The sequence below is a fragment of the Triticum dicoccoides genome, chromosome 4B (genome assembly GCF_002162155.2).
Source record: "Triticum dicoccoides isolate Atlit2015 ecotype Zavitan chromosome 4B, WEW_v2.0, whole genome shotgun sequence".
In the NCBI taxonomy this organism is placed as follows: Eukaryota; Viridiplantae; Streptophyta; class Magnoliopsida; order Poales; family Poaceae; genus Triticum; species Triticum dicoccoides.
The window spans coordinates 618291268-618305112 of NC_041387.1; positions in this window are offsets into that span (position 1 = coordinate 618291268).

Consider the following 13845-nt stretch of genomic DNA (forward strand, 5'->3'; position numbering starts at 1 on the left):
AAATACTCTTGGAATGAATCATCATTTTTTTTTCTTTGATACAATTAAACAAATCAATTCCTATGGAAGTTGGATAGACATGACCAAGAAAAACAGATAGACACCATATTGCAATCATGTGTTTCTTCTATTGCGTTTTTCCAGAATCTTGTGAATCAAATAGGCCTTCATAAATAAAGCTTTTGTTTCAAGCAAAAAAAAAAATAGCCCTTCATTTTTGTCTTTTTTTTAACATCCTTCATTTTTGTTGTTGCTAGGTGGTCTACAAACATGGATGTAATTTTTATTTCACTTTTAGGGGAGTAGTTTTGTTACTTTTGATGTTTTTTGTAGCTAGTGTCATGATCTTTTCTGCATAGATAGAAGTTTTCTCAACACAAATAAAATAAATTATAAATAGGCCTTCACGTTCATGCAAGGGAGAGGTTTGGCCTCGGGAGAGCTCCTACTTGACGTTTGTCAGTGTCCCATAGTTAGTTTTTCGCGTCACACTTGAGCAGTTTTTGTTTGTTTTTCTCCAGTTTCTCTGCCTTTTTTTTCAGAAAACATAATGTTTGTTTTTAATAGAGCTAAATAATTCAAACACTATTTAGAAAAATAGAAAACTATATTAGAAAAAATAGAATGTGTTTAAACAAAGTTCAGTATGTAATAAAAAATATTCATATGAAAAACAATTCAGTAAATATTCAAAAAATGTTACCCATATACGAAATATTCAGCCTGAGGTAAAAAATGTTCACCACATTTTTCAAAAAGTTCATCGTACATTAGAAACAAGTTCACCGATATTAAATAAATTTTCAATGCGTATCTAAAAGATGTTCATCGTATATATTAGAAAAATGTTTAGAAAAATGTTTATAGTACAATGATTATAGAAAATAAAAAGTGGAATAAACCAAAAAAAACTATGAGGAAAATAAAGAAAAACACAAAAATATAAACGAAAAGAAAAGGTAATTTGATAAAACCAGGAAAAATATACACCCGAAAAAACTAAAAGACAAAAACCTAAAAAAACATGAACACAAAAATTGAAGTGCATGGCTAAGCTTCGAACTGGGTCGTCCCACTGTGACTCCCTACAAGGGAAGCCACCCTAGGGTTTGTTCGTCTCGTTTAGCAACTATTTCTTCATGATTTTGGGAAATTTCCAGCTTCGGTTTTTCTTGTTTCAAGAACCTTCTAAAGAAGGTTCTGGTCCAGTTCAAGTCAGGTTTTCTATTTTTTGTTTTCTTGTTCCTTCCTTTTCTAATTTTCTGCGGGTATTTATGTTTCTAGTTTCATTTTCCATTAGAAAATTTATTCGATATTCCCAAAAAAATCCAATTTTTTTTTAAAAAAAACAGAAAACCATGTTTACAATTTTGGTTCAGAATTTCAAAAAAAAAAATCTGATTTTCAAAAAATTGTTCGTAAATTCAAAACATATTCAAATTCTTGAAAAAACTAGAAAATTCAAAAAAAACAAAAAATTGAAGTTCGCAATTTTAGAACATGTTCGGAATATGAAAATTATTCTCATTTTTAAAAAGTGTCCTCGGTTTTAAAGAAATTATTCAAAAATTTCAATAGTTTAGTTGAACTTTCAAAGTTTTTTTGCTTTTCCAAAAAATTCATGTTTATAAAGTATATAGAAAAAAGTTTGAACATTTAAATTTTGTTCAAACTTTACAAAAAAAATTCATGTTTTACTGTAATAACAGACTAAAAATAGTTAAAAAATCAAACACTTTAGTAGACCTGTTAGCTAGAGTAACCCCTTACTACAGTAAAATACCTGACAGCCTAGCCTGCTCGGTGAGGCTCCTATGTGAAAGCTCGACTATTTGATGCACCGAGCGGCAAATAGGATCTCCCAAAAATATTATATTTCCTACAGGAGTACTCCTTGGAGAGGCCCCGCAAGGGTGTCACTTTTCGAGGGCTGGGAGCGTGCCATTAGATGTGCTGGACTCTCCTCCAGATTTTATTTTTATTTTTCTGGACGCGTTTTCGGCTTTGGATGTTTTTTCTCAGTTTTTTTGGCTTTCAGCTTTCCCCCGGTTTTCCAAATGTTTTGGACCAAAAATATTCAAAAAAAATGGCACAAAAAATCATTTGTCCCTGCGAGAAGCACATATCTACTTCTCGTGGAGGCACAGCTTTGCTTCTGCGAGAGGCATGGTCGTGCTTCTCGGAAAGGACAAAAAACATGCTTTTTATTACTTCCATGAGAGGCACATGCAACAATTTACTTCTCGTGGAGGCATGAATTTGTTCTGCAAGAGACGCAGTCGTGCCTCTTGAAAAAGGAAAAAAACATGTTTTTCTCCCTTTCATGAGAGGCGCAAATTTACTTCTCATGGAGACACGGTTTGCTTCCGCGAGAGGCATAGTTGTACCTCTCGGAAAAGGGAAAATATGTTTTCTTTTTTTTTCACGAGAGGCACATATTTACTTCTTGTGTAGGCATGGATTTGCTTCCACGACAGGCACAAATGTGCCTCTCAAAAAAGGAAAAAAGATGCTTTTTTTAGAGGCCCAAATTTACTTCTCGTGCATGCACAAATTTGCTTCCGCGAGTGGCACCGCTGTGCCTCTCGGAAAAGGAAAAAAAATATATGTTTTCTTTTTTTTCTTTGGCGAGAGGAACATATTTCTTTTTGTGGAGGCACAGATTTGCTTCTGCGAGAGGCACAACTGTGCCTCTTCGGAAAGGAAAAAAACATGCTCCCGTTTCTGTGTTTTTTTTTTGCCTGTTTTTTTCTGAAAGAAAAAGTTCATCGAAGCCTACCAATATGGGATATAGTTTTAAGAATCTTGACGCGAGGAATCCAATGGGAAAGGGTTCACGATTTGGACGGGTTGTTTAAGAGATAAAAATGTTTTGAATAAACGAATCTACAGAAAAGGAAAAACTCTCATGTTGCAACAAGTGGCCTTTGCAAATAGTATTTCTTAATTAGTGATTTCATCTATTTCCCTATTAGTACGTTAATAAGGCTGCAGTGTTTCTCTTATTATGGTCGCTTTGGCTATATAAAAGTGATTCTGTTTTAATGGAAAAATCTCTTCTTTGATGCAAGTTATTTACCGTTGTACGCTCTGACTTTGTATGTGGTCAACGCTGCACCCAACGGAGTACCAACCGATGTTCAAGGCGATTTGTATGCGGTTAAAGGGGTGGCTAGGAAGGCTCTTACCCAACATGGATGACAATGTAATCTTAGGATTGGTCCACCTATTCCTTCAACATAGGGAAAAGTGTTGATCTCATATTGCTTTATTGATGTCAATATGTCATTTTTCCTTTTTATGTCAGTCAGCGTTTTGTCGTTACATGCCTCTTCACTATGAAGATGCGGAGTGCTGCTCATTATGTTTTGCTTCCGCTTGCTGCTACATTTTAAGTTAATAAAAAAATTATTTTATAAAAACATTACTTTTGTCTGAACATGTGAATGCTTTTTCTCATCAAAAGAGGAATTTTTTGTTCACAAAATACATGGAAAGTACTTTCATATGCCTGGCTTGCAACAACACAATGTTATTTTCACACACAAAACATCACTAGCAATTTTGTTTCACAGAGACCCTAGATTTGCCGGTCCAAAAAAAGATGAGAGGTCATGAACAGTAGAAGTGCAGGTTGTCAAGTAGAGACAAGGAAGAAGGAAAATGCAGTATCCTTATGTTATAAAAAGATCATCACATCATGGGTGAAGCAATTGATCATCAAAAATTTATTAGGGGAAGAATGCTCTCAGAAGTGGAAGAAGTCTTGACCTACATTGAGAAGGAGGATGTTTTGCCTCCGGTCGAGAAAATAAAATTTGTAAAGCAAACAAACCGATGCTTTGGGAAGGTGGGACGAGTAAATAAAATTGCTGATATTGATCTTACTTTCCTTGTTGTGTAACTCATGTGGGTGATACAAAGTTCCTGGTAGAGACCTTGTTTGAGTCGAGCTATAGGGGTTTCCAAGAAAAACAAGGGTACATTATCCCACAATGTTCCATCTTCCTAGAAAAGTGGATTTGTGCCAGAAAAGTTACAGAAGATTTTTTGTAGACCAGATAAGCGTATGTGACATAAATAGAGACCAGTCTTTGATGTCTCCCTAGTGGCTAGGGAAGCATTAGCATCACCCTATGGACCGCAAGATCTTGGCCATAGCGTCGAGGAAAGACTCCAGCTCCAAAAAAAATGCAAACCAACAAAAGCACCAAGACGCTCCAAAAAAACTCAACGGGTTCAATGGATCTCTCTTGCGACGATATAAACTTTAACTCTGCAACAATAGTTGCACCGAACCTACAGAGGAAACGTACCTCTTGATGTAGTAGAGAAACTACCAAATGACATTTATGTTCAACGACACCGCAGCCACCCTCAGTACATTTTCATTTAGGACTAAAAAAATCTTCTTGAAATGAGTATTTGAAACACATGTATGAACATCTAGGTGTCCCCACCTAACATCGCCAAAATGACCGCTAGAAGTGAGGAACGAATATAAATTTTGGCGGTGGGGGTTGTCTTCTACTCTCTTTTTATAGATATGTTGGGGAACGTAGTAATTTCAAAAAAAATTCCTACGATCACGCAAGATCTATCTAGGTGATGCATAGCAAAAAGAGGGGACAGTGTTGTCTACGTACCCTCGTAGACCGAAAGCGGAAGCGTTATGACAACACGGTTGATGTAGTCGTACGTCTTCATGATCCGACCGATCCTAGCACCGAAGGTACGGCACCTTTGCGGTCTGCCCACGTTCAGCTCGGTGATGTCCCACGAACTCTAGATCCAACTGAGGTCGAGGGAGAGTTTCATCAGCACGACGGCGTGGTGACGGTGATGATGAAGTTACCGGTGCAGGGCTTCGCCTAAACACTACGACGATATGACCGAGGTGGAAATCTGTGGAGGGGGCACTGCACACGGCTAAAAGATCAACTTGATCAACTTGTGTGTCATAGGGGTGCCCCCTCCCGCGTATATAAAGTAGCAAGGGGAGGGGGCCGGCGGCCTCATAGGGTGCCCCAAGGGGGGAATCCTACTCCTGCTAGGAGTAGGTTCCCGCTTTCCTGGTCCAACTAGGAGGGGAAGTGTCGGTGTCAAAATCGGCGGATCTCGGGTAGGGGGTCCCGAACTGTGCGTCTAGGCGGATGGTAACAGGAGACAAGGGACACGATGTTTTACCCAGGTTCGGGCCCTCTTGATGGAGGTAAAACCCTACGTCTTGCTTGATTGATATTGATATTGTGGATGTTTATAAGAGTGGATTTACCACGAGATCAAGGAGGCTAAACCCTAGAAGCTAGCCTATGGTATGATTGTAATGGTTGTTGTTGTGTCCTACAGACTAGAGCCATCTGGTTTATATAGACACCGGAGAGGGCTAGGGTTACATAGAGTCGGTTACAATAGTAGGAGATCTACGTATCCGTATCGCCAAGCTTACCTTCCACGCCAAGGAAAGTCCCATCCGGACACGGGACGAAGTCTTCAATCTTGTATCTTCATAGTCTTGGAGTCCGGTCGATGATGATGATAGTCCGGCCGATGATAGTTCGGCCGATGATGGTAGTCCGGCTATCTGGACACCCCCTAATCCGGGACTCCCTCAGTAGCCCCCGAACCAGGCTTCAATGACGATAAGTCCAGCGTGTGTGTAGTCTTCGGCGTTCCAAGGCGGGTTCTCCTTCAAGTTCTACGTACCTGCCGAACAGTGTCCGGCTTCCTCATCAATGTTGCGCGTCTTGGCTTCCACGCCCAATAATGGCCTTCCTCCACGCGTCGCGCGAATGTGAAAAGCCAGGGTGTCTTTTATGTTTTACCCCCTAGTTGTGCGAATAATCTGCCTATAAGGGAGGCAAGAATCCAGATCCAAATCGCCATCTTCCTCCCGCAAATACTCATCGGAGCGCTTTCGACCAAGAATCCATTCCATCATGGACCGTCAACGCGGCTCCTCTTCTCGCGCTCCCAGCCCTTTGCCAGGAGATTGGAGGAGATGCTCTGTTCCGCACAACGAGCTGGTGCAGCTCCAAGCGGGGGGATATCTCCCTCCGGCCTTTATGGTTCCGGTTCGAGCCGGGCTGGCCACCTACAAAGGTGGGAAGCAAGCGGAGGTTACCCCAAGTCCCAACAAAGGGGAGCGGGTATGCTTCGTCCCCTATCTGATAAGGGGGCTCGGATTTCCTGTACATCCATTCCTCCGCGGGCTCTAGGAGTTCTACGGACTCCAGCTTCATCACCTCACGCCCGCCTCAATCCTGCACATTGCGGGTTACGTAGGTCTTTGCGAGCTATTCCTGGGCGTCGAGCCCCATTTCGCGCTGTGGAAGAGGTTGTTCTGCCTTGTACCCCGCTCTCACGAGGGGTCCATATATCAAGTGGGCGGCACCGAAATATGGCGTATTGTCGGGACCGAATATCCATCCGAAACCCCTAAGAAGGCGTCCGAAGACTGGCCTTCAGGATGGTTTTATATAGAAGACGCTCCGCTGCCGGACCCTGTTCGGATCGGCCTCCCGGAGTTCAGCAATGCTCCTCTGAAGAAACGCCTTAGTTGGCGTTCGCGGAGCCCCCAATTGGAGGAAAACAAGAGCGTCCATTATTTGATGGGCCGAATAAGGTTACTGGCCCATTCCGGGTTGACCATGATTGGAGTCATGGCAACATGCATTATGCGGGGGGTGCAGCCACTACAATACAGGGGCCACCCCATGTGGGATTTCAACGGAGAGGACGATGCCACCCGTCATGGCCGTAAAGGGCCGGATTCGGTCGAAGACTTGGTGACGATCCTGTCCGGCCAGTATAAGGGGGAGAAGGAGGATTTCCTTCGGACGAACCCGTTAAATGGGTTCTCCATGAATAATCCCCGGCCTTGGGTAAGCGAACACTCTGCGTGCTCGACCCATGCTTTTTGAAACTTAAGTTTTCTATATTGTGTTCTTCTTTCGACGCAGGAACTGCGCTGGATCATGGAGGACATGCTAAGTCCAGCTCCGCAACCCGAGGATCCAGAGAGATCCCGGGATCCGGCTTCCGAAGAGGATCCGGACATAAAGGTGGAGCTAATCGACGGGGTGTTCCACCAGCTCAGCATGGACAATGCCTTAGTCGCCATCACGGCCGACTATCCCGGACTATATCCGGCTTCCCAGGTGATTGCGACCGAAGTCCTGACACCGTCATTCCTTCCTTGCTTATTTCTGACCACCGTATATGATGGCGCCGTGCAGGAGGCGCCCCTAGGGCGAGAAGCCGAGCCCGCGGTGGCTGTCCAACAAAGGCCAGTCCGGACCAGTAGGCGGAAGAGGAGCGCGGCGCGGACTGAAACGTCGCCGCAAAGGTGTAGCTCACAATTCATTATTTAGAGCAACGTTCCTAGGAAGCATTTGAGTGCTCATGACTTTTGTAGGAAAAAAAGCGCCCGCCGGACTGCGGGCGTGGAGGTTGCCAATCCAACCTCTACCAGCCAGGCTCCAGCACCTGGTCTGGAGGGGGAGGCGTGCGCAAGGCGCGAGCCGGACGTTCCTCTGACAGAGGATGCCGACAGACTGTCCGCCACCAAGTCTGAGGTGGAGAGTGCCATGAATCACAGGCACCGCCGGACAGTATTCCGTGACGCGTGCTTCTCCCCCGAGGCGTTGAATGCCTTTAACACGGGGGACGCGCACCTTCGTGCTGCTCAAGATGGTTTTACCAGAGCCACGGAGCAGTATGTAAAAGACATACGGGTAAGAGAATTTAATAGTTGTATATGCCAGTAGCCCCCGAGACTTAAAGTAGTTACATTAACTGATTTAAGGATCATATGAAATGTAGGATCTTACCGAGAAGAATATCCAACTGTCTCAGGAGCTGCAGGAGTGCAAGGCCCAACTTGAGGCCGCACTCTCTGGCACAGGAGGAAACACAGGGACCTCTCCTGGTAACGCATTATTTTAGAAAGATAAGTAGCGTTTGGCCTTTGCGCAAGTCTAAAAAATGACGTTGCAGGTGCTGCCGGACAAGATCCGGACAGGCAAGAACTTCTGCGCCAACTGAAGGCCGGCGAGAGGGTGCTGCATAAGGTGCAGCATGAAAGGAACAAGCTCCAGGATGCCCATGCCCAGCTTGGAGAAGAGCTGAAAGGCGTTCGGGCCGAGCTGTCGGGCTCCGTTAAGGAGAATCAGCGGCTTCGTCGCGGCATCTATAGTAAGTGCTTGAGCGAACTCCTTTGAAAAGAAGAGTTCGGCGGAAGTCGATTTGACAGAATATGTCTGCAGGTATGCTCACACGTCGCCCTGCGGAGGAGATGCCCGTATCAACGGGTGATCAACTTCCCGAATTGTTGCAACTGATCGAACGAGTTCGGCAGGCAATGAGCGGCGTCATCCAGGCTTTATGGCCAGCCTTCTCCTTACTCGAGGGTCTTGGGGAGCTTGCGGAGAAGCTTCAGGGAGTGCGGTAGCGCTTCCATTTATGGAAGATTTCGGCCTGCCGCCAAGGTGCCAGGGAGGCCTGGGCCATGGTAAAGACGCGGTACAAGAAGGCGGATCCCAACCACATGGCCAAAGTCGGACCTGTGGGGCCCGATGGGAAGGAGATCCCTGTGAGTTTAGTATACAGCCAAGTAGAGTTGGCCGCTAAATTTTCCCAACAGGACTGTAAATTAGACAACCTGTTAGACGGGATTGAGGAAGAATACAATCAGTCGATTTGACAATGTATTATAAAATGACATATAAAATGCCTTCTAGCCGGATTGTAGATCGTTTGTCTTTGCCGACCTTTTCGCTTCGACCTCGGGACCCTAGAGTCTGGAGTGTGTCCGAATACCTTCTCGGTTATGAAACAATCGGGGTATGCATGGAGACCAGGCGTAGGGGTCATTAGTGCTTTATCAGACAAGTGCCCAACTAGTTATGTTATATTACATGGGTAGTAAGAAACATCTTCCAGGGAGAATAGTTCCGTTAAGGGTTCCTTTCCTCTGGGGGTGGCATGCCCTAAAGTGCATGTCCGGACTGCGAAAAAAGCAGAAAAACATCTGGGGGAAGATAAATAAGTGGATAAAAAACCATCTTTTAAGTCACCGACCGAATATTCCCTTAAGAACGCTAGCTTTCGGCTTCACCCAGTTTGAGGTACACATCCGGCTGACCTGGCAGTAACAATCGTAGAGGTGCTCCCTTTACCTCCTAGCCGAACAATTGGGAACTTAGGGGTAAGCACAGGAGCCAGGCAACCCAGCTTGGCCAAAACTTAAGTCATATCGATACATATAATGGTGAATAAAAGGTACATGTGGAGGCTTGACACATGTGCTGGGCATGAAGCCCTTATAATTAAGCTTCTGGTAAAGAAGCCCCCAGGTATAATGAGTGCGGATAGCACATCAATTGCGCGCGAACAATGCGCAAGTAGGCCTTTTAAGGCTTTGATGAATAGGGTTGAGAAGAAAAAGATGAACAAAAGGCAGATGAAGTAAAAAAAAATTTGGACGGGGGAAAGGGACGAACTCTTAGTCCGGCGCTAGGCATAGAATCTTCGGAGGCGGGCTGCGTTCCATGGGTTCGGCTCGAGTCGGTTATCCGACGTATTTCGTAGACGGTACGCTCCGCCGGTCAAGACTGTATCGATGATGAAGGGGCCTTCCCATTTGGGCCTGAGCTTGTCCTTTTTCTTGTCCGGCAGGCATAGAACCAGTTCGCCAACGTTGTAAGTCTTGGCCCGTACTTCTCTGCTTTGGTATCTTCGAGCCTGCTGCTGATAAAATGCGGAACGAGCCTTGGCGACGTCGCGTTCTTCCTCCAATGCGTCCAAGCTGTCCTGCCGATCCAACTCGGCTTCTCTTTCTTCGTACATGCGCACTCGAGGTGAGTCATGAATTATGTCGCAGGGCAAAACTGCTTCTGCGCCGTATACCATAAAAAATGGTGTGAATCCGGTAGTATGGTTAGGCGTTGTCCGCAGCCCCCAGAGTACGGAGTCGAGCTCCTCTACCCAGTGCGTGTCAGATTTCGTAAGGGACTGCACTAGTCTGGGTTTGATGCCGCTCATTATTAGACCATTTGCTCGTTCCACTTGACCGTTGGTTTGAGGATGATAGACTGAAGCGTAATCGAGCTTGATGCCCCTATTTTTGCACCATGATTTAACCTCATCGGCCGTGAAGTTCGTGCCGTTATCGGTGATGATGCTGTGGGGTACACTATAACGGTGTACTACCCCAGATATAAAGTCTATCACTGGTCCGGACTCCGCCGTTTTAACTGGCTTGACCTCTATCCATTTGGTGAATTTATCCACCATGACCAATAGGTACCTTTGCTTGTGGGTTCCCCCTTTAAGTGGTCCAACCATGTCAAGCCCCCAGACCGCGAACGGCCAGGTAATGGGTATAGTTTTGAGGGCGGTGGGTGGCATGTGGCTCTGATTAGCAAAGAGCTGACAACCGACGCATCTTCGGACTAAGTCCTGAGCATCTGCCCGGGCCGTCGGCCAATAAAATCCTGTACGAAATGCCTTTCCTACAAGGGCCCGGGCTGCGGCGTGGTGTCTGCCTAGTCCGGCGTGAATTTCAGCCAGAAGGTCTCGCCCTTCCTCTTCGGAGATACACCTTTGAAGGACTCCGGTTGTGCTTTTCTTATAGAGTTCTCCCTCATGGACCTTGTAGGCTTTAGATCGCCGGACTATGCAGCGGGCCTCATTATGGTCTTCGGGGAGTTCCTGCCTAAGCAAGTAGGCTAGGAACGGCTCTGTCCATGGGGCGATTACTGCCATTATGTCGTGAGCTGAGGGTGTTGTTTCGTCGGCTGGATCGCCGGTTATGTCAGATTGTTCTGCGGCTGCCTCCGGTTTGTTATTTCCGGACTCCTCTTCCCATAGTACGGATGGCTTGAACAACCGTTCTAGGAAGATATTTGGAGGGACAGCGTCACGTTTTGCGCCGATGCGTGCCAATACGTCGGCCGCTTGGTTATTATCTCTGGCTACGTGGTGGAATTCAAGTCCTTCGAACCGAGCTGACATTTTAAGGACGGCGTTGCGATAGGCTGCCATTTTTGGACCCTTGGCATCAAAGTCTCCATTTACTTGGGATATTGCGAGGTTTGAGTCCCCGCGCACCTCTAGGCGTTGGATGCCCATGGAGATTGCCATCCGGAGGCCATGTAAGAGGGCCTCGTATTCGGCTGCGTTGTTGGAGTCCGTGTACATTATCTGGAGTATGTATTGGACTCTGTCCCCGGTTGGGGACGTTAGTACGATGGCAGCCCCCAATCCGGTCAACATTTTGGAGTCGTCGAAATGCATAATCCAATTGGAGTATGCGCTGTACTCTTTAGGGAGTTCGGCTTCAGTCCACTCAGCGACAAAGTCAGCCAAAACTTGCGACTTTATAGCTCGCCGGGGTTTGTAAGTTATGTCGAATGGTAAGAGCTCAATGGCCCATTTTGCAATCCTGCCCGTTGCGTCGCGGTTATTTATAATGTCATTTAGGGGTACTTCGGAGGCCACTGTTATCGAACACTCTTGAAAGTAGTGTCGGAGCTTCCGGGATGCCATGAACACCGCATACGCTATCTTTTGATAGTGCGGGTAACGGGACTTGCAGGGGGTTAAAACAGTGGATACGTAGTACACTGGTTTTTGAAGAGGGAATTTATGCCCTTCTGTCTCTCGTTCTACGACGAGCACCGCGCTTACTACTTGATGTGTTGCCGCGATGTATAACAACATAGGTTCGCCCAGGTTGGGCGCAGCCAGGACCGGACTCGTTGCCAATATGGCCTTTATTTCTTCGAGTCCGGCAGTGGCAGCATCCGTCCACTCGAAGTGTTCGGTGTGCCTGAGGAGGCGATAGAGGGGCAATGCCTTTTCTCCTAGGCGGGAGATAAAGCGGCTGAGAGCCGCCACGCATCCAGTCAATTTCTGGATCTGTTTGAGGTTTTTTGGAATATCCAACTGCGATAGGGCTCGGATCTTGGCCGGATTTGCTTCAATTCCTCTACTGGATATAATGAAGCCCAAGAGCTTTCCGGCTGGTACGCCGAAAACGCATTTTTCCGGATTCAGCTTGATGTCATATGCTCGGAGGTTGTCGAATGTGACCCTCAAGTCGTCTACTAGAGTTTCGACGTGTTTGGTTTTGACGACTACGTCATCTACGTATGCCTCTACTGTTTTGCCGATCTGGGTAGCCAGACATGTCTGAATCATGCGCTGATATGTTGCGCCGGCGTTTTTAAGTCCGAAGGGCATCGTGTTGAAGCAGAATGGTTCATATGGAGTAATGAATGTCGTTGCGGCTTGATCCGCTTCTGCCATCTTGATTTGATGATAGCCGGAGTATGCGTCCAGGAAGCACAATGAATCGTGCCCTGCAGTGGCATCGATGATTTGGTCGATGTGGGGGAGGGGAAGGGATCCTTTGGGCAGGCTTTATTTAGGTCTTTGAAATCGACACATAGGCACCAGGATCTATCCTTCTTTGGTACCATTACCAGGTTTGCTAGCCAATCCGGATGTTTGATATCTCTGATGAATCCGGCTTCCAATAGTTTGGCTAGTTCTTCTCCCATTGCCTGTCTTTTGGGTTCGGAAAATCGTCGAAGAGCCTGTTTGATTGGCTTGAACCCTTTTAGGATGTTTAGGCTATGCTCTGCCAGCCTGCGAGGGATTCCTGGCATATCTGAAGGATGCCAGGCGAAAATGTCCCAATTTTTCCGAAGGAATTCTCGCAGCGCGGCGTCTACATCAGGGTTCAACTGTGCCCCGATGGAGGCCGTCTTTGTTGGGTCCGTTGGGTGGACCTGGAATTTTATAATTTCGTCCGCTGGTTTAAAGGAGGTGGACTTGGATCTCTTATCGAGTATCACGTCGTCTCTGTGCACCGTAGCGCGCAGCGCGGTGAGTTCCTCTGCCGCTAGGGCTTCGGATAGTGCCTCCAGGGCTAATGCGGCTGTTTTGTTTTCGGCGCGGAGTGCTATGTCCGGATCACTAACGAGAGTGATTATCCCGCCGGGCCCAGGCATTTTGAGCTTCATGTACCCGTAATGGGGTACGGCTTGGAAAATCGTGAACGCCTCTCGTCCTAATATAGCATGGTATCCGCTGCTGAGCGGGGCCACTTGGAACGTGATTTCTTCAGACCTGTAATTGTCCGGCGAGCCGAACACCACATCGAGTGTGATTTTTCCGGTGCAGCGTGCTTCCCGGCTAGGGATTATTCCTCTGAAGGTTGTGCTGCTTCGCTCAATGCGGCTCCAGTCTATTTCCATTTTTTGAAGAGTTTCCTCGTAAATGAGGTTCAATCCGCTGCCGCCATCCATGAGTACCTTGGTAAGTCGAAAGCTGTCCACTATTGGACTGAGGACCAATGCGGCTGGTGCTCGGGCTGTTCGGAATTTAGGTTCGTCGCTGGCGTTGAAGGTGATGGCCGCGTCGCTCCAAGGATTTGTTGTTGCTACTTGGTAGACTTCGGCAAGGCTGTGGATCGTTCGTTTCCGCATATTGTTTGATGCGAAAGTCTCGAAGACGGTTGATACCGTACCGGTATTGTTGGTGTGGTTTCGCGGGGCTAGAAGCTCCTCGCCACTTTTGGCCACCTGCCGTAATATCCAACATGCACGAAGGCTATGTGTTGGGGTGGCGCCCTTGGTACTGTGAATTGTACAGGGTTTGCTGAGCCATCCCTCCAGTACGGTTCCGTTCCCTTTAAGGGGCTTCTGTTTTTTGGTTCTTGTACTTGGTGCCTGAGTGTAATGCACCCTTTTGTTGCGGACTGGGGCTATGTTCGGGGCCGGATTATCCCAAAACCTATCTTCGGTTTTCCGGAAACTTTCTATGGCACAGTACTTT